The sequence below is a fragment of the Aegilops tauschii genome, chromosome 1 (assembly GCF_002575655.3).
Source record: "Aegilops tauschii subsp. strangulata cultivar AL8/78 chromosome 1, Aet v6.0, whole genome shotgun sequence".
Taxonomy (NCBI): domain Eukaryota; kingdom Viridiplantae; phylum Streptophyta; class Magnoliopsida; order Poales; family Poaceae; genus Aegilops; species Aegilops tauschii.
This window is the reverse complement of record NC_053035.3, coordinates 414,945,484-414,970,655: the sequence shown is the minus strand read 5'-3', so window position 1 is coordinate 414,970,655 and position 25,172 is coordinate 414,945,484.

The window sequence follows — 25,172 nt, the reverse complement described above, 5'->3', positions numbered from 1 at the left end:
CACAGTTGTACACCTCGGTCATATCGTCGTAGTGCTTAGGCAAAGCCCTGCGCCGGTAACTTCATCATCACCGTCCCCACGCCATCGTGCTGACGTTACTCTCCCTCGGCCTCAACTGGATCAAGAGTTCGAGGGACATCACCGAGCTTAACGTGTGCAGATCGCGGAGGTGCCGTGCGTTCGGTACTTGGATCGGCTGAATCGCGAAGACGTTCGACTACATCAACCGCGTTACTAAACTCTTCCGCTTTCGGTCTACGAGGGTACGTGGACACACTCTCCCCGCTCGTTGCTATGCTTCTCCTAGATAGATCTTGCGTGATCGTAGGATTTTTTTTGAAATACTACGTTACCCAACAGTGGCATCCGAGCCAGGTCTATGCGTAGATGTTATATGCACGAGTAGAACGCAAAGAGTTGTGGGCGATAATAGTCATACTGTTTACCAGCATGTCATACTTTGATTCGGCGGTATTGTTGGATGAAGCGGCCCAGACCGACATTACATGACCGCGTTCATGAGACTGGTTCTACGGCCGTGCTTCGCCCACAGGTGGCTAGTGGGTGTCTGTTTCTCCAACTTTAGTTGAATCGAGTGTGACTATGCCCGGTCCTTGTTGAAGGTTAAAACAGCACACTTGACGAAAAATCATTGTGGTTTTGATGCGTAGGTAAGAACGGTTCTTGCTAAGCCCATAGCAGCCACGTAAAACTTGCCACAACAAAGTAGAGGACGTCTAACTTGTTTTTGCAGGGCTTGCTGTGATGTGATATGGTCAAGAGGTGATGATATATAAATTGTTGTATGAGATGATCATGTTTTGTAACAGTTATCGGCAACTGGCAGGAGCCATATGGTTGTCACTTTATTGTATGAAAAGCAATGGCCATGTAATTTCTTTACTTTATCACTAAGCGGTAGTGATAGTCGTAGAAGCAATAGTTGGCGAGACGACAACGATGGTTTGATGGAGATCAAGGTGTCAAGCCGGTGACGATGGTGATCATGACGGTGCTTTGGAGATGGAGATCAAAGGCACAAGATGATGATGGCCATATCATATCACTTATTTTGATTGCATGTGATGTTTATCTTTTATGCATCTTATTTTGCTTAGTACGATGGTAGCATTATAAGATGATCTCTCACTAAATTTCAAGGTACAAGTGTTCTCCTTGAGTATGCACCGTTGCGGCAGTTCGTCGTGCCGAGACACCACGTGATGATCGGGTGTGATAAGCTCTACGTTCACATACAACGGGTGCAAGCCAGTTTTGCACACGCAGAATACTCGGGTTAAACTTGACGAGCCTAGCATATGCAGATATGGCCTCAGAACACTAATACCGAAAGGTCGAACGTGAATCATATAGTAGATATGAGCAACATAGTGTTGTTCACCATTGAAAGCTACTCCATCTCACGTGATGATCGAACATGGTTTAGTTGACATGGATCACGTGATCATTTAGATGACTAGAGGGATGTCTATCTAAGTGGGAGTTCTTAAGTAATATGATTAATTGAACTTTAATTTATCATGAACTTAGTCCTGATAGTATTTGCATATCTGTGTTGTAGATCAATAGCTCGTGTATAGCTTCCCTGTTTTATTTTTGATATGTTCCTAGAGAAAAATAAGTTGAAAGATGATAGTAGAAATGATGCGGACTTGGTCCGTGATATGAGGATTATCCTCATTGCTGCACAGGAGAATTATGTTCTTGATGCACTGCTAGGTGATGGACCTATTGCAGGAGCAGATGCAGACGTTATGAACGTTTGACAAAGCTCGGTATGATGAGTACTTGATAGTTTAGTGCACCATGCTTTACGGCTTAGAATCGGGACTTCAAAAACGTTTTGAACACCACGGAGCATATGAGATGTTCCAAGAGCTGAAATTGGTATTTCAGACTCATGTCCGAGTCGAGAGGTATGAGACCTCTGACAAGTACTTTGCCTACAAGATGGAGGACAATAGCTCAACCAGTGAGCATGTGCTTAAAATGTCTAAGTACTACAATCGCTTGAATCAAGTGGGATTTAATATTCCAGATAAGATAGTGATTGACAAAGTTCTCTAGTCACTGTCACCAAGTTACTGGAACTTCGAGATGAACTATAATATGCAAGGGATGACGAAAACGATTCCCAAGCTCTTCGTGATGCTGAAATCAGCGAAGGTAGAAATAAAGAAAAGCATCAAGTGTTGATGGTTGACAAGACCACTAGTTTCAAGTAAAAGGGCAAGGGAAAGAAAGGGAACTTCAAGAAGAATGGCAAGCAAGTTGCCACTCCCATGAAGAAGCCCAAAGCTAGACCTAAGCCTGAAACTGAGTCCTTTTACTGCAAAGAAAATGGTCACTGGAAGTGGAACTGCCCTAGATACTTGGCGGATAAGAAGGATGGCAAAGTGAACAAAGGTATATTTGATATACATGATATTGATGTGTACTTTACAAGTGTTTATAGCAACCCCTCGGTATTTGATACTGGTTCACTTGCTAAGAGTAGTAACTCGAAACGAGAGTTGCAAAATAAACAGAGACTAGTTGAGGGCGAGGTGATGATGTGAGTTGGAAGTAATTCCAAGGTTGGTAAGATCACCATCGCACACTCCCTTTACCTTCGGGATTAATGTTGAACCTAAAATAAATGTTATTTGGTGTTTGCGTTGAGCATGAATATGATTGGATCATGTTTATTGCAATACAATTATTCATTTAAGTCAAAGAATAATTGTTGTTCTGTTTACATGAATAAAACCTTCTATGGTCATACACTCAATATAAATGGTTTATTGAATCTCGATCGTAGTGATACACATATTCATAATATTGAAGCCAAAAGATGCAAAGTTAATAATGATAGTGCAACTTAGATGTGGCACTGCCGTTTAGGTCATATTGGTGTAAACGCGTGAAGAAACTCCATGCTGATGGACTTTTGGAATCACTTGATTATGAATCACTTGATACTTGCGAACCATGCCTTATGGGCAAGATGACTAAAACTCTGTTCTCTGGAACAATGGAGCGAGCAACTGACTTATTGGAAATAATACATACTGATGTATGCGGTCCAATGAGTGTTGAGGCTCACGGCGGGTATCGTTTTCTGACCTTCACAGATGATTTGAGCAGATATGGGTATATCTACTTAATAAAACATAAGTCTGAAACATTTGAAAAAGTTCAAAGAATTTTAGAGTGAAGTGGAAAATCATTGTAACAAGAAAATAAAAGTTTCTACGATCTGATCGTGGAGATGAATATTTGAGTTATGAGTTTGGTCTTCATTTGAAACAATGTGGAATAGTTTCACAACTCACGCCACCTGGAACACCACAGCGTAATGGTGTGTCCGAATGTCGTAACCGTACTTTATTGGATATGGTGCGATCTATGATGTCTCTTACTGATTTACCATTATCGTTTTGAGGTTATGCATTAGAGACAGCTGCATTCACGTTAAATAGGGCATCATCTAAAGCCGTTGAGACGACACCATATGAACTGTGGTTTAGCAAGAAACCTAAGCTGTCATTTCTTAAAGTTTTGGGCTGCGATGCTTATGTGAAAAAGCTTCAACCTGATAAGCTCGAACCCAAATCGGAGAAATGCGTCTTTATAGGATACCCAAAGGAAACTGTTGGGTACACCTTCTATCACAGATCCGAAGGCAAGATATTCGTTGCTAAAATGTATCCTTTCTAGAGAAGGAGTTTCTCTCGAAAGAAGTGAGTGGGAGGAAAGTAAAATTTGATGAGGTAATTATACCTTCTCCCAAATTGGAAAGTAGTTAATCACAGAAATCAGTTCCAGTGATACCTACACCAATTAGTGAGGAAGTTAATGATGATCATCATGAAAACTTCAGATCAAGTTACTACCGAACCTCGTAGGTCAAACAAAATATGTTCCGCACCAGAGTGGTACGGTAATCCTATTCTGGGAATCATGTTACTAGACCATGACGAACCTACGAACTATGAGGAAGCGATGATGTGCCCAGATTCCGCGAAATGGTTTGAGGCCATGAAATCTGATATGGGATCCATGTATGAGAACAAAGTATGGACTTTGATTGACTTGCCCGATGATCGGTGAGCCATTGAGTATAAATGGATCTTCAAGAGGAAGACGGACGCTGATAGTAGTGTTACTATCTACAAAGCTCGAATTGTCGCAAAAGGTTTTCAACAAGTTCAAGGTGTTGACTACGATGACATTTTCTCACTCGTATCGATGCTTAGAGTCTGTCCGGATCATGTTAGCAATTGCCGCATTTTATGAAATTTGGCAAATGGATGTCAAAACTGCATTGCTTAATGGATATCTCAAAGAAGAGTTGTATATGATGCAACCAGAAGGTTTTGTCGATCCTAAAGGTGCTAACAAAGTGTGCAAGCTCCAGCAATCAATTTATGAACTGGTACAAGCCTCTCGGAGTTGGAATATACGCTTTGATAGTGTGATCAAAGCATATGGTTTTATACAGACTTGTGGTGAAGCCTGTATTTACAAGAAAGTGAGTGGAAGCACTACAACCTTTCTGATAAGTATATGTGAATGACATATTGCTGATCGGAAATGATGTAGAATTTTCTGGAAAGCATAAAGGAGTGTTTAAAAGGAGTTTTTCAAAGAAAGACCTCGGTGAAGTTGCTTCCATATTGAGCATCAAGATCTATAGAGATAGATCAAGACGCTTGATAAGATTTTTCAATGAATACATAACTTAACAAGATTTTGAAGTAGTTCAAAATGGAACAGTCAAAGAAGGAGTTCTTGCTTGTGTTGCAAGGTGTGAAGTTGAAGTAAGACTCAAAACCCGACCACGGCAGAAAATAGAAAGAGAATGAAAGTCATTCCCTATGCCTCAGTCATCGGTTCTATAAAGTATGCTATGCTGTGTACCAGACCTATTGTGTACCTCGCCATAAGTTTGGCAACAGGGTACAATAGTGATCCAGGAGTGGATCACTAGACAGCGGTCAAAATTATCCTTAGTGGAATAAGGATATGTTTCTCAGTTATGGAGGTGATAAAGAGTTCGTCGTAAAGAGCTACGTTGATGCAAGCTTTGACACCGATCTGGATGACTCTGAGTCTCGATCTAGATACATATTGAAAGTGGGAGAAATTAGCTAAAGTAGCTTCGTGCAGAGCATTGTAAACGTAGAAATTTGCAAAAATACATATGGCTCTGAATGTGGCAGATGCGTTGACAAAATTTATCTCACAAACAAAACATGATCACACCTTAGTGTTCTTGGGTGTTAATCACATAGCGATGTGAACTAGATTATTGACTCTAGTAAACCCTTTGAGTGTTGGTCACATGGCGATGTAAACTATGGGTGTTAATCACATGGTGATGTGAACTATTGGTGTTAAATCACATGGCGATGTGAACTATATTATTGACTCTAGTGCAAGTGAGAGACTGAAGGAAATATGCCCTAGAGGCAATAATAAAGTTATTATTTTATTCCTTATATCATGATAAATGTTTATTATTCATGCTAGAATTGTATTAACCAGAAACATGATACATCTGTGAATACATAGACAAAACAAAGTGTCCCTAGTATGCCTCTACTAGACTAGCTCGTTAATCAAAGATGGTTAAGTTTCCTAACCATAGACATGTGTTGTCATTTGATGAATGGGGTCACATCATTAGGAGAATGATGTGATGGACAAGACCCATCCGTTAGCTTAGCATTAATGGTCATTTAGTTTTATTGCTATTGCTTTCTTCATGACTTATACATGTTCCTCTGACTATGAGATTATGCAACTCCCGAATACTGGAGGAACACCTTGTGTGCTATCAAACGTCACAACGTAACTGGGTGATTATAAAGATGCTCTACAGGTGTCCCCGAAGGTGTTTGTTGGGTTGGCATAGATCAAGATTAGGATTTGTCACTCCGTGTATCGGAGAGGTATCTTTGGGCCCTCTCGGTAATGCACATCACTATAAGCCTTGCAAGCAATGTGACTAATGAGTTAGTTACGGGATGATGCATTACGGAACGAGTAAAGAGACTTGCCGGTAACGAGATTGAACTAGGTATGAGGATACGGACGATCGAATCTCGGGCAAGTAACATACCGATGACAAAGGGAACAATGTATGTTGTTATGCGGTTTGACCGATAAAGATCTTCGTCGAATATGTAGGAACCAATATGAGCATCCAGGTTCCGCTATTGGTTATTGACCGGAGATGTATCTCGGTCTTGTCTACATAGTTCTCGAACCCGTAGGGTCCGCACGCTTAACGTTCGATGACGACTGGTATTATGAGTTTATGTGATTTGATGTACCGAAGGTTGTTCGGTGTCCCGGATGAGATCACGGACATGACGAGGAGTCTCAAAATGGTCGAGACATAAAGATTGATATATTGGACCATGTTGTTTGGACACCGAAAGTGTTCCGGAGAGCTTCGGATAAAACCTGTCGGTGGGAAACGACGCCTATGGGATCACATGAATCCCTACTACGGTTGCCGGGGCGCAGGGTTGCAAGAAGAGCAGGATTAGTAATCAGCACAAGGATCGTTTACCCAGGTTCGGGCCGCGAGGATGCATAAAACCCTAGTCCTGCTTTGGTGGATGTATTGAGTGTTCTTGAGCCTTCCGACTAGCTACGGTGGCTGAGCCCTTTCAGAGAGCCGAATCCTTCTCCAGTACGCCATGGGCCTCCTTTTATAGTCGAAAGGGGCTGCCACAGTGGCACACAGGAGGTGGAAAGGCGTACAGTGCTACGAGCTTATCGCTCCTATTACAGGACAAGATGCATTTAATGCATTGCTTAGGTGTCCCCTTGCTTTATTGGGGACGGGAACGAGGCCCGTCCCATCCGTCGCCGCTCCTCCTCACTTCGACACGCGCCCTGGCCAGCGTTGCATGCGGCGCCATGTAGGCAGGCAAGCAGCTGAGGTGGCGCGGCGGTAGGGTCTTCATGAAGATCTGCATGCCGCCACGCATGTGCTTGCTGATCTGGTCTGGGAGCTGCATGTTGCCACGCAGGTGCCAGCCCAGCTGGTTGAGCTGGCAGCTGCATGCGAACGGCGGTGGAGGCTTGGCTGATGCGGGCCTGGAGGTGGCCCTGCTGGCGTCCTCGGTGAGGGCCTTGCCGGGTGGCCCGGCAAGGGTCTTGCCGTGGCGCGCTGTCGTCCCCGGCAAGGATTTTGCCGGGGGTCTTGTGGCTCTCCTCGTCAAGGATCTTGCCGAGGACCATTGTCTTTTAGTCCTCGTCTGATCTTGAATATTCCTTGGTCTTGACAAAGATCTGCATGCCACCATGGAGGTGCCTCTAGAGCCCTAGTTCCAACATGGCTGGTTGAGTTGGAACCCGTGGGCTCGAGGGTGGCTCACTCCGCTGGTGTGGGCGAGCCGTCCCGGCAAGGGTCTTGTCGGGGCTGCTGAGGCTGCCCCCGGCAAGGGTCTTGCCGGGGGAACCTGCTTCGCCTCTCTGCTTCTTTGTGGTCTCGGCCTTGGCGTTGCTCTGGCTGTCTCGGGCTTCGGTTTTACCTCGGTTCACCTCCCCTGTTCTGCTTGGTGCGGCCGTGGGCGCGGCTCCGACTGTCCGTGCACAGGTAAAGGGGTACAAAGGTGCGCCCCTTCTTTTGTACACCGACAAGAGCCCCCGGGCCTGGGCCACACATAAGCGCGACACGTTGTTGGGCCAGGCCCAAAACTATGTGCGGGCAGGAGGGGCGGTTTTTACCGCGGTAATTTTCCATCTACTGCGCTTCCCCACGACCAGCGTTGAACGTGCAACGTGGGGGAGGGGTGCATGACGTGGGTGGCATGCGTTGGGCCGTTTCCGCACGCATGCGTCACATGCAGTTAATGGGAAAGGAGGCGGCCCGCACCTTCCCTATAAAAAGGAATAATCACGGACGCGCTGCTCACTTTACCCCCCCCTCCTGTGCCTTCTCCAATCTCAGAGCCGCCGCCCCCTTCTCCTTCCTCCCTAAGCTTCGGTCTTGTTCGCCGCTGTCGTATCTCCGCCGCCTTCTGTTTCTTGCTCCCACTAGATGCCATGGCGCCCAAATCCACTAAGGGCAAGGGAGTGGCCAAGGACGCCGGAGCGGCGGAGCCACCGGAGAGCGCGCTGGCGGTGCAAAGGACGCAGCTCGCCTTCTTCCCTTTGACGGTCCACGTGTTCGAGCTCCGGGAGGCCTTCAAACCCCTTTGGGGGGTGAAGACGGGGGGGAGAGGAGACGGGGCATCCAGCCACGCGCGTCATCCCCGCCAACTGCGCCGAGGCTGCCTCAAATCGGTACCCTTTCTTCGTCGATTACTTCTCCTGTGGGCTGTGTCCTCCCTTCTCCGACTTCTTTAGCGACATCATGCACACCTTTGGCTTCCGCCTCTTGGATTTTACCCCGAATGCCGTGGCGTGCATGGCCCTTTTCGCGCACCTCTGCGAAGGTTTCGCCGGGGTGCATCCCAACACGGCGCTCTTCCGCCACTACTTCTTCCCTCGGATCCAAACGGGAGGCGCCATTTCCAGTTGCATCACCTGGATCCCAAGGTCCAAGGGAGCGTACCCGTATGGCGCCATGAAGGAGAGGTGGGAGGAATGGTGGGGCCGATAGTGCTGGATTGAAGAGAAGGACCCGCCGGCGTTCTGCGAAGTTCGCCGAGCACCGCTGGTCCGCGGAAGCGATTGGAGCAACGTCGATGCCGACGACGAGAAGCTCACGATCACCACCACCAGGATCCTTCGTCTCACCAAGCCCGGGCTCACCCTTGAGATGATCGGGGCGGACTTTATCCGCTGCCGGATCGCTCCACTGCATAACAAGGGGAGGCCGGCCTGGCTCTTCACGAATGTGATTCGTCTCCGTCGTATCTACTTTTCCAAACACTTTTGCCCTTGTTTTGGACTCTAACTTGTATGATTTGAATGGAACTAACCCGGACTGACCTGAAACAAAAGTTCTCGGAATGACCTGAAACTAACCCGGAATGACCTGAAACTCCACGGAACATATTTTTGGAAAATATTAAAAATACTGGAAGAAGAATCCACCTCAGGGGGCCCACACCCTGTCCACGAGGGTGGGGGGCGTGCCTGCCCCCCTGGGCGCGCCCCCTGCCTCGTGGGAACCCTGGCGCTCCACCGACCTCAACTCCATATATTCGTGTTCGGGGAGAAAAAAATCAGAGAGAAGGATTCATCGCGTTTTACGATACGGAGCCGCAGCCAAGCCCTAAAACCTCACGGGAGGGCTGACCTGGAGTCCGTTCGGGACTCCGGAGAGGGGAATCCGTCGCCGTCGTCATCATCAACCATCCTCCATCACCAATTTCATGATGCTCACCGCCGTGCGTGAGTAATTCCATCGTAGGCTTGCTGGACGGTGATGGGTTGGACGAGATCTATCATGTAATCGAGTTAGTTTTGTTAGGGTTTGATTCCTAGTATCCACTATGTTCTGAGATTGATGTTGCGATGACTTTGCTATGCTTAATGCTTGTCACTAGGGCCCGAGTGCCATGATTTCAGATCTGAACCTATTATGTTTTCATGAATATATGTGAGTTCTTGATCCTATCTTGCAAGTCTATAGTCACCTACTATGTGTTATGATCCGGCAACCCCGAAGTGACAATAATTGGGACCACTCCCGGTGATGACCGTAGTTTGAGGAGTTCATGTATTCACTATGTGTTAATGCTTTGGTCCGGTCCTCTATTAAAAGGAGGCCTTAATATCCCTTAGTTTCCATTAGGACCCCGCTGCCACGGGAGGGTAGGACAAAAGATGCCATGCATGTTCTTTTCCATAAGCACGTATGACTATATTCGGAATACATGCCTACATTACATTGATGAATTGGAGCTAGTTCTGTGTCACCCTATGTTATGATTGTTACATGATGAACCACATCCGGCATAATTCTCCATCACCGATCCAATGCCTATGAGCTTTTCACATATTGTTCTTCGCTTATTTACTTTTCCGTTGCTACTGTTACAATCACTACAAAACCCAAAAATATTACTTTTGCTATTGTTATTGTTACTTCCATATTACTTTGCTACTAAATAGTTTGCTGCAGATACTAAGTTATCCAGGTGTGGTTGAATTGACAACTCAACTGCTTATACTTGAGAGTATTCTTTGGCTCCCCTTGTGTCGAATCAATAAATTTGGGTTGAATACTCTACCCTCGAAAACTGTTGCGATCCCCTATACTTGTGGGTTATCAAGACTATTTTCTGGCGCCGTTGCCGGGGAGCATAGATCTATTCTTTGAGTCACTTGGGATTTATATCTGCAGGTCACTATGAAGAACTTGAAAGACGAGAAAACAAAAATTTATCCCTCAACTACGAGGGGAGGTAAGGAACTGCCATCTAGCTCTGCACTTGATTCACCTTCTGTTTTGAGTAAGCTTGCGACACCTAAACCTGCTTCTGCTATTCATTCTGATATGTCGCATGTTATTGATGATGCCACTTCTGCTATGCATGGTACTTATGATGAAACTACTTCTATGCTTGATACTACTGTGCCACTTGGTGAATTTCTTGATGAACAACTTGCTAGGGCTAGAGAGAATGAAAGTATTGAAACTGATAATATTGAAGATAGTGATGATGAAGACTCTCCCCCTAATAAATATGAATTGCCTGTTGTTCATGAGGGTTATGTTCTGGATGAAGAATCTGCTAGAGCTATTTTAGTTTGCAATGATAGATATGATCTCAAGAGGTTATTAGCTAAATGGAAGCAACAATCTCTTAATGCTAGGATGAAACCTGACCCTGCTTTTGCTAGTTCACCTATCTGTGTTACTGATAAGGATTATGAATTCTCTATTGATCCTGATATAATTACTTTGGTTGAATCTGATCCTTTTTATGGCTATGAATCTGAAACTGTTGTGGCACATCTTACTAAATTAAATGATATAGCCACCCTGTTCACTAATGATGAGAAATCTCGCTACCTTTATATCCTTAAAATATTTCCGTTCTCATTAAAGGGTGATGCTAAGATATGGTTTAATTCTCTTGATCCTGGTTGTGTGCGTAGCCCCCAGGATATGATTTATTACTTCTCTACTAAATATTTCCCTGCTCATAAGAAACAAGCTGCTTTAAGGGATATATACAACTTTGTGCAAATTGAAGAAGAGAGTCTCCCACAAGCTTGGGGGAGGCTTCTCCAATTACTTAATGCTTTGCCGGATCATCCTCTCAAGAAAAATGAAATACTTGATATCTTTTATAATGGACTAACCGATGCTTCCAGAGATTACCTGGATAGTTGTGCTGGTTCTGTTTTCAGGGAAAGAACACCGGATGACGCTGAAATTCTATTGAATAATATGTTGACAAATGAAAATAATTGGACACTTCCTGAGTCAACTCCTGAGCCTATTCCTAAACCAACTCCGAAGAAGATAGGTGTTCTATTTCTCAGTCCTGCAGATATGCAAGAGGCAAAGAAATCTATGAAAGAAAAGGGTGTAAAAGCTAAAGATGTTAAGAGTTTACCTCCTATTGAAGAAATACATGGTCTTAATTTACCACCTGTTGAAGAAACATATGATCTTAATTCATCACCTATTGAAGAAACTCATGGTCTTGATAACCCGACACAGGTAGTAAAGGTAAATTCTCTCTATAGATATGATAAAGCTGAAATCCCTCCTACTAAGTTTGCTAGCCAATGTTTGGATGAGTTTGATAATTTTATGGTTAAGCAAGAAGACTTCAATGCTTACTTTGGTAGACAATTAAAAAATGCTTATATGATTGAACACTTGGGTGATTATATGGCTAATGTTAAAGGTGAACTTAAACTCATTAGCAAACATGCTTCTATGGTTACCACTCAAGTAGAACAGGTACTTAAAGCTCAAAATGATTTGCTCAATGAAATGAATAGTAAGAATAATGATTATGCTGTTAGAGTGGCTACTAGAACTGGTAAAATGACTCAGGAACCTTTGTATCCTGAAGGCCATCCTAAGAGAATTGAGCAAGATTCTCAGAGAAATAATTTAGATGCACCTAGTCCTTCTAAAAAGAAGAAAAAGAAAAATGATAGGACTTTGCATGCTTCTAGTGAACCTATTGCTGAACCACCTGAGAATCCAAATGATATTTCTATTTCTGATGCTGAAACACAATCTGGTAATGAACATGAACCTAATGAAAATGTTAATGATGATGTTCATGATGATGCTCAACCTAGTAATGATAATGATTTAGAAATTGAACCTGTTGTTGATCTTGATAACCCACAATCAAAGAATCAACGTTATGATAAGAGAGACTTTGTTGCTAGGAAACATGGTAAAGAAAGAGAACCATGGGTTCAGATACCCATGCCTTTTCCTCCCAAACCATCCAAGAAAAAGGATGATGAGGATTTTGAGCGCTTTGCTGAAATGATTAGGCCTATCTTCTTGCGTATGCGATTAACTGATATGCTCAAAATGAATCCTTATGTTAAGTATATGAAAGAAATTGTCACTAATAAAAGAAAGATACCGAAAGCTGAAATTTCCACCATGCTTGCTAATTATACTTTTAAAGGTGGAATACCAAAGAAACTTGGAGATCCAGGAGTACCCACTATACCATGATCCATTAAAAGAAATTATGTTAAAACTGCTTTATGTGATCTTGGAGCCGGTGTTAGTGTTATGCCTCTCTCTTTATATCGTAGACTTGATTTGAATAAGTTGACACCTACTGAAATATCTTTGCAAATGGCTGATAAATCAACTGCTATACCTGTCGGTATTTGTGAGGATGTGCCTGTTGTGGTTGCAAACGTTACTATTTTAACGGACTTTGTTATTCTTGATATTCCCGAGGATGATAGTATGTCTATTATTCTTGGAAGACCTTTTTGAATACTGCAGGGGCTGTTATTGATTGCAACAAAGGCAATGTCACTTTTCATGTTAATGGTATTGAGCATACGGTACACTTTCCGAGGAAACAACCTCAAGTCCATACTATCAATTCTATTGGAAAAATTCCATCGATTATTTTTGGAGGTTTTGAATTTCCTCTTCCTACTGTTAAGAAGAAATATGATATTCACTACAAAAAAAGACACATCCGTGACATTTTGGGCCGAACGAAATTTTTTTCTGTCATACATATGACACTTCTATGACGATAATTGTGACAAAACCCGGTATCTGTTGGAAATATGCCCTAGAGGCAATAATAAAATGGTTATTATTGTATTTCCTTGTTCATGATAATTGTCTGTTGTTCATGCTATAACTGTATTAACTGGAAACCGTAATAAATGTGTGAATATATAGACCACAACATGTCCCTAGTAAGCCTCTAGTTGACTAGCTCGTTGATCAATAGATGGTTATGGTTTCCTGACCATGGACATTGGATGTCATTGATAACGGGATCACATCATTAGGAGAATGATGTGATGGACAAGACCCAATCCTAAGCATAGCACAAGATCGTGTAGTTCGTTTGCTAGAGCTTTTCTAATGTCAAGTATCATTTCCTTAGACCATGAGATTGTGCAACTCCCGGATACCGTAGGAATGCTTTGGGTGTACCAAACGTCACAACGTAACTGGGTGGCTATAAAGGTGCACTACAGGTATCTCCGAAAGTGTCTGTTGGGTTGGCACGAATCGAGACTGGGATTTGTCACTCCGTATGACGGAGAGGTATCTCTTGGCCCACTCGGTAATGCATCATCATAATGAGCTCAATGTGACTAAGGAGTTAGCCACGGGATCATGCGTTACGGTACGAGTAAAGTGACTTGCCGGTAACGAGATTGAACAAGGTATTGGGATACCGACGATTGAATCTCAGGCAAGTAACGTACCGATTGACAAAGGGAATTGTATATGAGATTGATTGAATCCTTGACATCGTGGTTCATCCGATGAGATCATCGTGGAACATGTGGGAGCCAACATGGGTATCCAGATCCCGCTGTTGGTTATTGACCGGAGAGTCATCTCGGTCATGTCTGCATGTCTCCCGAACCCGTAGGGTCTACACACTTAAGGTTCGGTGATGCTAAAGTTGTAGAGATATTAGTATGCGGTTAACCGAAAGTTTTTCAGAGTCCCGGATGAGATCCCGGACGTCACGAGGAGTTCCGGAATGGTCCGGAGGTAAAGATTTATATATGGGAAGTCCTATTTTGGCCACCGGAAAATGTTCGGGATTTTTCGGTATTGTACCGGGAAGGTTCTGAAGTGGGGCCCACCTGCATGGGGGGACCCACATGAACGTGGGTAGTGGGGGCAAGGCCCCACACCCCTGATCAGAGGCGCATGGGAGCAGCACCCTAAGCCCTGGCGCCTCCCTCCCTCCCGTGACACCTCTTCCTCCCCGCTTGCGCTTGGCGATGCCCTGCCGGGATCCCGCTACTTCCACCACCACGCCGTCGTGCTGCTGGATCTCCATCAACTTCTCCTCCCCCCTTGCTGGATCAAGAAGGAGGAGACGTCCCTGCTCCGTACGTGTGTTGAACGCGGAGGTGCCGTCCGTTCGGCGCTAGGATCATCGGTGATTTGGATCACGACGAGTACGACTCCATCAACCCCGTTCTCTTGAACGCCTCCGCTCGCGATCTACAAGGGTATGTAGATGCACTCCTCCCCTCTCGTCGCTAGCATTTCCTAGATTGATCTTGGTGACACGTAGGAAAATTTTGAATTTCTGCTACGTTCCCCAACAGTGGCATCATGAGCCAGGTCTATGCGTAGATTCTATGCACGAGTAGAACACAAAGTAGTTGTGGGCGATGATTTGTTCAATTTGCTTGCCGTTACTAGTCTTATCTTGATTCGGCGGCATTGTGGGATGAAGCGGCCCGGACCGACCTTACACGTACTCTTACGTGAGACAGGTTCCACCGACTGACATGCACTTGATGCATAAGGTGGCTAGCGTGTGTCTGTCTCTCCCACTTTAGTTGGATCAGATTCGATGAAAAGGGTCCTTATGAAGGGTAAATAGAAATTGGCATATCACCGTTGTGGCTTTTGCGTAGGTAAGAAACGTTCTTTCTAGAAACCCATAGCAGCCACGTAAAACATGCAACAACAATTAGAAGACGTCTAACTTGTTTTTGCAGGGTATGCTATGTGATGTGATATGGCCAAAAGGATGTGATGAATTATATATGTGATGTATGAGATTGATCATGTTCTTGTAATAGGAATCACGACTTGCATGTCGATGAGTATGATAACCGGCAGGAGCCATAGGAGTTGTCTTAATTTATTCTATGACCTGCGTGTCAATGAAAACGCCATGTAATTACTTTACTTTATTGCTAACCGTTAGCCATAGTAGTAGAAGTAATAGTTGGCGAGACAACTTCATGAAGACACGATGATGGAGATCATGGTGTCATGCCGGTGACGAAGGTGATCATGCTGCGCCTCGGAGATGGAGATCAAAGGCGCAAGATGATATTGGCCATATCATGTCACTTTATGATTTGCATGTGATGTTTGTCATGTTTACATCTTATTTGCTTAGAACGACGGTAGCATAAATAAGATGATCCCTCACTAAAATTTCAAGAGATGTGTTCCCCCTAACTGTGCACCGTTGTGAAGGTTCGTTGTTTCGAAGCACCACATGATGATCGGGTGTGATATATTCTAACGTTCGCATACAGCGGGTGTTGACGAGCCTAGCATGTACATACATGGCCTCGGAACACAAGCAAAACACTTAGGTTGACTTGACGAGCCTAGCATGTACAGACATGCCCTTGGAACACAAGAGACCAAAAGGTCGAACATGAGTCGTATAGTAGATACGATCAACATGGAGATGTTCACCGATGATGACTAGTCCGTCTCACGTGATGATCGGACACGGCCTAGTCGATTCGGATCATGTATCACTTAGATGACTAGAGGGATGTCTATCTAAGTGGGAGTTCATTAAATAATCAGATGAACTTAATTATCATGAACATAGTCAAAAGGTCTTTGCAAATAATGTCGTAGCTTACGCTTTAGTTCTACTAAGATATGTTCCTAGAGAAAATTAAGTTGAAAGTTGATAGTAGCAATTATGCGGACTGGGTCCGTAAACTGAGGATTGTCCTCATTGCTGCACAGAAGGCTTATGTCCTTAATGCACCGCTCGGTGTGCTGAACCTCGAGCGTCGTCTGTAGATGTTACGAAACATCTGACATACATGTTTTGATGACTACGGGATAGTTCAGTGTGTGATGCTAACGGTTTAAAATTGTGGCACCAAAGACGGTTTTGAAACGTCGCAGAACATATGAGATGTTCCAAAGACTGAAATTGGGATTTCAGACTAATGCCCACGTCAAGAGGTATGAGACCTCTGACAAGTTTCTTAAGCCTGCAAACTAAGGGAGAAAAGCTCAATCGTTGAGCATGTGCTCAGATTGTCTGAGTACTACAATCACTTGAATCGAGTGGGAGTTAATCTTCCAGATGAGATAGTGATGGTTCTCCATAGTCACTGCCACCAAGCTATTAGAGCTTCGTGATGAACTATAACATATCAGGGATAGACATGATGATCCTTGAGCAACTCGCGATGTTTGACACCGCGAAAGTAGAAATCAAGAAGGAGCATCAATTGTTGATGGTTAGTAAAACCACTAGTTTCTAGAAGGGCAAGGGCAAGAAGGGATACTTCATGAAACGGCAAATCAGTTGCTGCTCTCGTGAAGAAACCCAAGGTTGAACCCAAACCCGAGACTAAGTGCTTCTGAAATGAGGGCAACGGTCACTGAAGCAGAACTACCCTAGATACTTCGTAGATGAGAAGGCTGGCAAGGTCGACAGAAGTATATTGGATATACATTATATTAATGTGTACTTTACTAGTACTCCTAGTAGCACCAGGGTATTAGATACCGGTTCGGTTGCTAAGTGTTAGTAACTCGAAATAAAATCTGCGGAATAAACGAAGACTAGCTAAAGGTGCGATGACGATATGTGTTGGAAGTGTTTGCAAGGTTGATGTGATCAAGCATCGCATGCTCCCTCTACCATCAAGATTGGGGTTAAACCTGAATAATTATTATTTGGTGTTTGCGTTGAGCATAGACATGATTGGATTATGTTTATCGCAATATGGTTATTCATTAAAGGAGAATAATGGTTACTCTGTCTATTTGAATAATACCTTCAATGGTCTTGCACCTAAAATGAATGGTTTATTGAATCTCGATCGTAGTGATACACATGTTCATGTCAAAAGATATAAGATAGTAATGATAGTACCACATACTTGTGGCACTGCCACTTGAGTCATATTGGTATAAAACGCATGAAGAAGCTCCATGTTGATGGATCTTTGGACTCACTCGTTTTTGAAAAGATTGAGACATGCGAACCATGTCTATTAGTATATATGCATGAAGAAAGTCCATACAGATGGATCATTTGGACTCACTTGATTTTGAATCACTTGAGACATGCAAATCATACCACATGGGCAAGATGACTGAAAGGCCTCATTTTCAGTAAGATGGAACAAGAGAGCAACTTGTTGGAAGTAATACATTTGATGTGTGCAGTCCAATGAGTGCTGAGGCACGCAGTGGATATCGTTATGTTCTTACTTCACAGATGATTTGAGTAGATGCTGAGAATATTTACTTGATGAAACACAAGTCTAAATTATTGAAAGGTTCATGTAATTTCAGAGTGAAGTTGAAGATCGTCGTGACAAGAGGATAAAATGTCTGTCATATGATCATAGAGATGAATATCTGAGTTACGAGTTTGGCACACAATTAAGAAATTGTGGAAATTGTTTCACGACTAATACTGCCTGGAACACCATATTGTGATGGTGTGTCCGAACATCATAACTGCACCCTATTGGATATGGTGCATACCATGATGTCTCTTATCGAATTACAACTATCATTTATGGGTTAGGCATTAGAGACAACCGCATTCACTTTAAATAGGGCACCACGCAATTGCGTTGAGACGACACCGTATGAACTATGGTTTAGAGAAACCTAAGCTGTCGTTTCTTAAAAGTTTGGGGCTGCGACGCTTATGTGAAAAAGTTTCAGGCTGATAGGCTCGAACCCAAAGCGGATAAATGCATCTTCATAGAATACCCAAAACAGTTGGGTATACCTCCTATTTCAGATCTGGAAGCAAAAGTGATTGTTTCTAGAAACGGGTCCTTTCTCGAGGAAAAGTTTCTCTCGAAAGAATTGAGTGGGAGGATGGTGGAGACTTGATGAGGTCATTGAACCGTCACTTCAACTAATGTGTAGCAGGGCACAGGAAGTTGTTCCTGTGGCACCTACACCAATTGAAGTGGAAGCTTATGATAGTGATCATGAAACTTCAGATCAAGTCACTACCAAACCTCATAGGACGACAAGGATGCGTACTACTTCAGAGTGGTACATAATCCTGTCTTGGAAGTCATGTTGCTAGACAACAATGAACCTACGAGCTATGGAGAAGCGATGGTGGGCCCGGATTCCGACGAATGGCTCGAGGCCATAAAATCCGAGAGGATCCATGTATGAAAACAAAGTATAGACTTTGAAAGACCTACTTGATGGTCGTAAGGCTGTTGGGTACAGATGGATTTTAAAGGGAAGACAGACAATGATGGTAAGTGTCACCATTAAGAAAGCTCGACTTGTCGTTAAGATGTTTTCCGGCAAGTTCAAGGAGTTGACTGCGATGAGACTTTCTCACTCGTAGCGATGCTAAGAGTCTGTTAGAATTATATTAGCAGTTACTGCATTATTTATGAAATCTTGCAGATAGGATGTCAAAACAATGTTTCCTCGACGATTTTCTTGAGGAAAGGTTGTATGTGATACAACCAGAAGGTTTTGTCAATCCTGAAAGATGCTAACAAGTATGCAAAGCTCCAGCAATCCTTCTAAGGATTGGAGTAAGCATCTCAGAGTTGGAATGAACGCTTTGATGAGATGATCAAAGATTTTGGGTTTATACAAAGGAGAAACTTGTATTTCCAAAGAAGTGAGTCGGAGCACTATAGAATTTTTGATGAGTATATGTTGTTAACATATTGTTGATCAGAAATGATGTAGAATTTCTGGAAAGCATCCAGGGTTATTTGAAAAGTGTTTTTAATGGAAAACCTGGATTAAGCTACTTGAACATTGAGCATCAAGATCTATAAGGATAGATCAAAAACGCTTAATAGTACTTTCAAATGAATACATACCATGACAAGATTTTGAAGGAGTTCAAAATAGATCAGCAAAGAAGGAGTTCTTGGCTGTGTTACAAGGTGTGAGTATTGAGTAAGACTCAAGACCTGACCACGGCAGAAGAAAGAGAAAGGACGAAGGTCGGCCCCTATGCTTTAGACGTAGGCTCTACAATATGCTATGCTGTGTACCGCACCTGAAGTGTGCCTTGCCATGAGTTAGTCAAGGGGTACAATAGTGATCCAGGAAGGGATCACATGACAGCGGTCGAACTTATCCTTAGTATCTAGTGGACTAAGGAATTTTCTCGATTATGGAGGTGGAAAGGGGGTTCGTCGTAAAGGGTTACGTCGATGCAAACTTTGACACTAATCCGGATGACTCTGAGTAGTGAACCGGATTCGTATAGTAGAGCAGTTATTTGGAATAGCTCCAAGTAGCGCGTGGTAGCTGCATCTACAAGATGACATAGAGATTTCTAAAGCACACACAGATCTGAATGTTGCAGACCCGTTGACTAAAACCTCTCTCGTAAGCATAACATGATCAAACCCTAGAACTCATTGAGTGTTAATCACATGGTGATGTGAACTAGATTATTGACTCTAGTAAACTCTTGGGTATTAGTCACATGGCGATGTGAACTTTGAGTGTTAATCACATGGTGATGTGAACTAGATTATTGACTCTAGTGCAAGTGGGAGACTGTTGGAAATATGCCCTAGAGGCAATAATAAAATGGTTATTATTGTATTTCCTTGTTCATGATAATTGTCTGTTGTTCATGCTATAATTGTATTAACTGGAAACCGTAATACATGTGTGAATACATAGACCACAACATGTCCCTAGTAACCCTCTAGTTGACTAGCTCGTTGATCAATAGATGGTTATGGTTTCCTGACCATGGACATTGGATGTCATTGATAAAGGGATCACATCATTAGGAGAATGATCTGATGGACAAGACCCAATCCTAAGCATAACACAAGATCGTGTAGTTCGTTTGCTAGAGCTTTTCTAATGTCAAGTATCATTTCCTTAGACCATGAGATTGTGCAACTCCCGGATACCGTAGGAATGCTTTGGGTGTACCAAACGTCACAACGTAACTGGGTGGCTATAAAGGTGCACTACAGGTATCTCCGAAAGTGTCTGTTGGGTTGGCACGAATCGAGACTGGGATTTGTCACTCCGTATGACGGAGAGGTATCTCTTGGCCCACTCGGTAATGCATCATCATAATGAGCTCAATGTGACTAAGGAGTTAGCCACGGGATCATGCGTTACGGTACGAGTAAAGTGACTTGCCGGTAACGAGATTGAACAAGGTATTGGGATACCGACGATCGAATCTCGGGCAAGTAACGTACCGATTGGCAAAGGGAATTGTATACGGGATTGATTGAACCCTCAACATCGTGGTTCATCCGATGAGATCATCGTGGAACATGTGGGAGCCAACATGGGTATCCAGATCCCGCTGTTGGTTATTGACCGGAGAGTCATCTCGGTCATGTCTGCATGTCTCCCGAACCCGTAGGGTCTACACACTTAAGGTTCGGTGACGCTAAAGTTGTAGAGATATTAGTATGCGGTTAACCGAAAGTTGTTCGGAGTCCCGGATGAGGTCCCAGACGTCACGAGGAGTTCCGGAATGGTCCGGAGGTAAAGATTTATATATGGGAAGTCCTATTTTGGCCACCGGAAAATGTTCAGGATTTTTCGGTATTGTACCGAGAAGGTTCTAGAAGGTTCCAAAGTGGGGCCCACCTGCATGGGGGGCCCACATGAACGTGGGTAGTGGGGGCAGGGCCCCACACCCCTGATCAGAGTCGCATGGGAGCAGCACCCCAAGCCCTGGCGCCTCCCTCCCTCCCGTGACACCTCTTCCTCCCCGCTTGCGCTTGGCGAAGCCGTGCCGGGATCCCGCTACTTCCACCACCACGCCGTCGTGCTGCTGGATCTCCATCAACTTCTCCTCCCCCCCTTGCTGGATCAAGAAGGAGGAGACGTCCCCGCTCCGTACGTGTGTTGAACGCGGAGGTGCCGTCCGTTCGGCGCTAGGATCATCGGTGATTTGGATCACGACGAGTACGACTCCATCAACCCCGTTCTCTTGAACGCTTCCGCTCGCGATCTTCAAGGGTATGTAGATGCACTCCTCCCCTCTCGTTGCTAGCATCTCCTAGATTGATCTTGGTGACACGTAGGAAAATTTTGAATTTCTGCTACGTTCCCCAACAGTATCATCATAGATGTGGTGGGCTCCTACTTCTATGACAAAAAATCATGAAAGAAAATGGGCTTTTCGTCCTTGGCGGGCCGGAGACGCAGCTGCATGACATTCTTTGGGCCGTCCATGACGGAAAAAACCATGGTAGAAGCGAGGGGAAGGAAAATTTCGGGGCGTTCCCGGTTACGGTGGGAGGTCGGGGGCCGAGCGATGCGCGTTTCTCTCGTACACGTACGCGCGTGTGTGCGAGGCGTTGGCTCTAACTGAACCCGAGCGAGGCGTTGGGCTCTAACTGAACCCGAGCGATTGCACTGCAGGCTACGCGTTACTGAACCCGAGCGATCGATCGATGGCTGTTAACTGAACCCGATCGAGCGATTCCTTCTCTACTGCTGCTAACTGAAGCCGATCGATGCTGCCTCTGGGATGAACAGTGAGCGTTGCGGGGGGGGGGGGGGGGGGGGGTTGGATGAACAGTGAGCGGTGGCGTTGCCTCTGGATGAACGGGACCCCGTGGTGTGGAGGGCTGGATGAATAGTAGACGGTGGAGGGGTGCCCGTAGACGGTGGAGGGGTGGTTGAACAGTAGCCGGTGGAGTAGCGCACGGTGGAGGCTGGATGAACAGGAGTCCGTGGAGGCTGGAGGAGGTCGACGGTAGCCCGTGGAGGCTGGAGGAGGTCGACGGTAGCCCATGGAGGCTGGAGGAGGTCGACGGTGCAGATGAACAGTATCCCGTGGAGTCCCGTTTTGCGGTACGCCACACCCCTCCCGATGAACAGGACCCCAGTTTCGACCGTAGGAGGTCCGTTTCGTCCGTTTTGCGGTACGCCACACCCCTGCCGATGAATAGGACCCCCGTTTCGACCGCAGGAGGTCTGTTTCGTCCGTTTTGCGGTACGCCACACCCCTCCCGATCAACAGGACCCCCGTTTCGACCGTAGGAGGTCCGTTTCGTCCGTTTTGCGGTACGCCACACCCCTCCCGATGAACACGACGCATTCCGCTGCCTCCCCATGAACACGACGACGACGCTGTTTCTCCGTTCCGACCCAGCCATGTACACGAGCCCTGGCCGTACGTATGCGCGAGTAGGCGTTCGAGACCCCGCCCGTATGTACACATACGTGGCCGTATTTTCTTTCTTGCACCCTGGCCGCTGTACGTACGTGTACATGCTACGTGCGCGCTTCTACTACGACACGTGCGCGCCTCTACTACGACACGTGCGCGCCTCTACATCGACCAGTATGTACGTACACGTTCGCGACCAGAATGACAACGCTACGTACGCTTCGACCAGGTGGGTCCCGACTGTCAGGCACTTCCTTGCCTGCGAAGATGTAGCTGGTGGGTCCCAGCAGTCAGGGGGTGAATCATTTTTTTTGCCCGGACGCACTTCCTTGCGTGCGAAGATGTAGCCGGTGGGTCCCAGCAGTCAGGGGGGCGAATGGTTTTTTTTTGCCCGGACGCACTTCCTTGCGTGCGAAGGTGTAGCTGGTGGGTCCCAGCAGTCAGGGGGCGAATTGTTTTTTTTGCCCGGACGCACTTCCTTGCATGCGAAGATGAAGCTGGTGGGTCCCAGCAGTCAGGGGGAAACGTTTTTTCTGTGAAATACAGTGGCCCGTCCGGTGGGTCCCAGTTGTCAGGTGGAGGAATCATTATTTTCCGCGTAATAAGGAGGCACTTCCTTGCTGCGGCCGTGGACCCAGCTGTCAGCCTCTCCACGTACAGTCCACGTCTGATGGAAGTCGTTCCTTGACCACGTTGACCAGGCCGCGCCGAGAGCACCACGGCGGTGGACGACGGCGAGGCCTAGGAAGGGGACGACGCGGAGCCGGGGAAGACGCGGCAGTGGAAGCCCGCGCGGAGAGGAGTACAAGGGTTCACTGGTTCGGCTGCGGTGTGAGGCTGCCGTCGCCGCAGGGCCTGGCCAGCGGTGGGAATAGTAGGGGGCGGTGAGGCCTCCGCGGCAGCACAGCCGGCCACGGGAGGCAGGAGCATGCGGCACGACCGGCGCTGCTTTGGGCGGCTGGAGCAAGAAGACCAGAGGTTGAAGAAGCACTACGGCCGTTGGATGGACATCGTACAGTCACTAGAGCTAGAATCGTTCATATTGACTAAGTTGACAAAGCCCTCCGTCCCCGTCAACTTAGTTGGCCCACAAGTCATCCTCCCACTATGGTGGGTCCCAGCTAGCAGGGGGTATTCTTTTTTTGTGCGTAATAAGGAGGCACTTCCTTGCGTGCGAAGATATAGCTGGTGGGTCCGACATGTCAGCGGGGGGAACAATTTTTTTGTGAAATACAGAGGCCCTTCCGGTGGGTCCCAGCTGTCAGGTGGAGGAATCATTATTTTGCGCGTATAGTCCACGGCCGATGGATGTCGTTCGTTGACCACGTTGACCAGGCCGCGCCGAGAGCACCATGGCGGTGGACGACGGCGAGGCCTAGGAAGGGAACGACACGGAGCCGGGGAAGACTCGGCAATGGTTGCCCACGCAGTGGGGAGTACGAGAGTTTACTGGTCCGGCTGCCGTCGCCAGAAAATAACAGGAGGTGTGGGTGAGTAGAGGAATGGCCTGGCCAGCAATGAAGTAGGGTGGGGCGGTGCGGCCTGTGCGGCAGCACCGCCGGCCACGGGAGGCGGGAGCAGGCAGTCCCACCGGAGCTGGTTTCGGCGGCTGGAGCAAGAAGATCAGATATTGAAGAAGCAGCACGGCCGTTGGATTAACATCCAACGGTCACTGCTGCTAGAATCGTTTGTGGACTAAGTTGACAAAGCCAAAGTACACGTCAACCTAGTAGACCCACAAGTCAGCCTCCAAATCTGTCCCAAATAGCATACAACCCAAAATTTCTAGCCAGATTCAAATTAATTTTAAAAAATATACCTTAATTTAAATTCAATGAAATTTTACCCGCACAAAAACAATGAAATTTAAAATATCAAAATCCGGAAGAAAACAATATTTTGGAACTAATTACCTGTTTGCTGTATTTTTTCATTTTACAGGCCATTTATTATTACTTATAGCCCATTTTCTGGGCAAAATGCAACCCTCCTCGTCTTGAAAGATTTCCGGCCCAGCAGGGCGTAGAAAAGCAAGTAGGCCTACGTTGGTTATTCTGGAAAAAACAAAATAGCTGGCTAGCCATTTTTAGGAAGGAAAAAAACAAACTGGGCTGGTCATGTGCTAAACATATGAAATAAAAGCCTGGGCTAGACGGGCCACGAGTCCCGCACAACCCAGTTGATACCCTTCTCCGTCCCGAAAACAAAATTACTGCGCGCGCTGCTGGGTCCCTACTGTCATCCTCACCATGACAGTCATCTCCTTATTCCTCTCGGTTGTTGACCATGTTGACAACACCGGAGGGCGGCGCCGCGGCGAGCTAACCAAGGCAGAGGACGATGCTGAGGCCTCGAACGGGAACGAACAGGAGCCGGGGAAGATCACAGCCAACCGTGGGAGGCGGGAGCAGGTGGTCCCGCCGGCGCTGGTTTGGCTTTGGCGGCTCGAGGAAGAAGAGATTGAAGAAACGCGATAGACGTTGAATGTCAATCCAATAGTCAAGGTTGGCACAATCGTTTGTTGACTAAGCGGACACCAAGTAGCATACTTTTTTATATATAGGAAGAAAACTGCGAGGAAAATGCGTTCGTCTGCCGTCCTCCTCATAGGGAACGTTCGCCACATAAGTGACTAGCACCCTT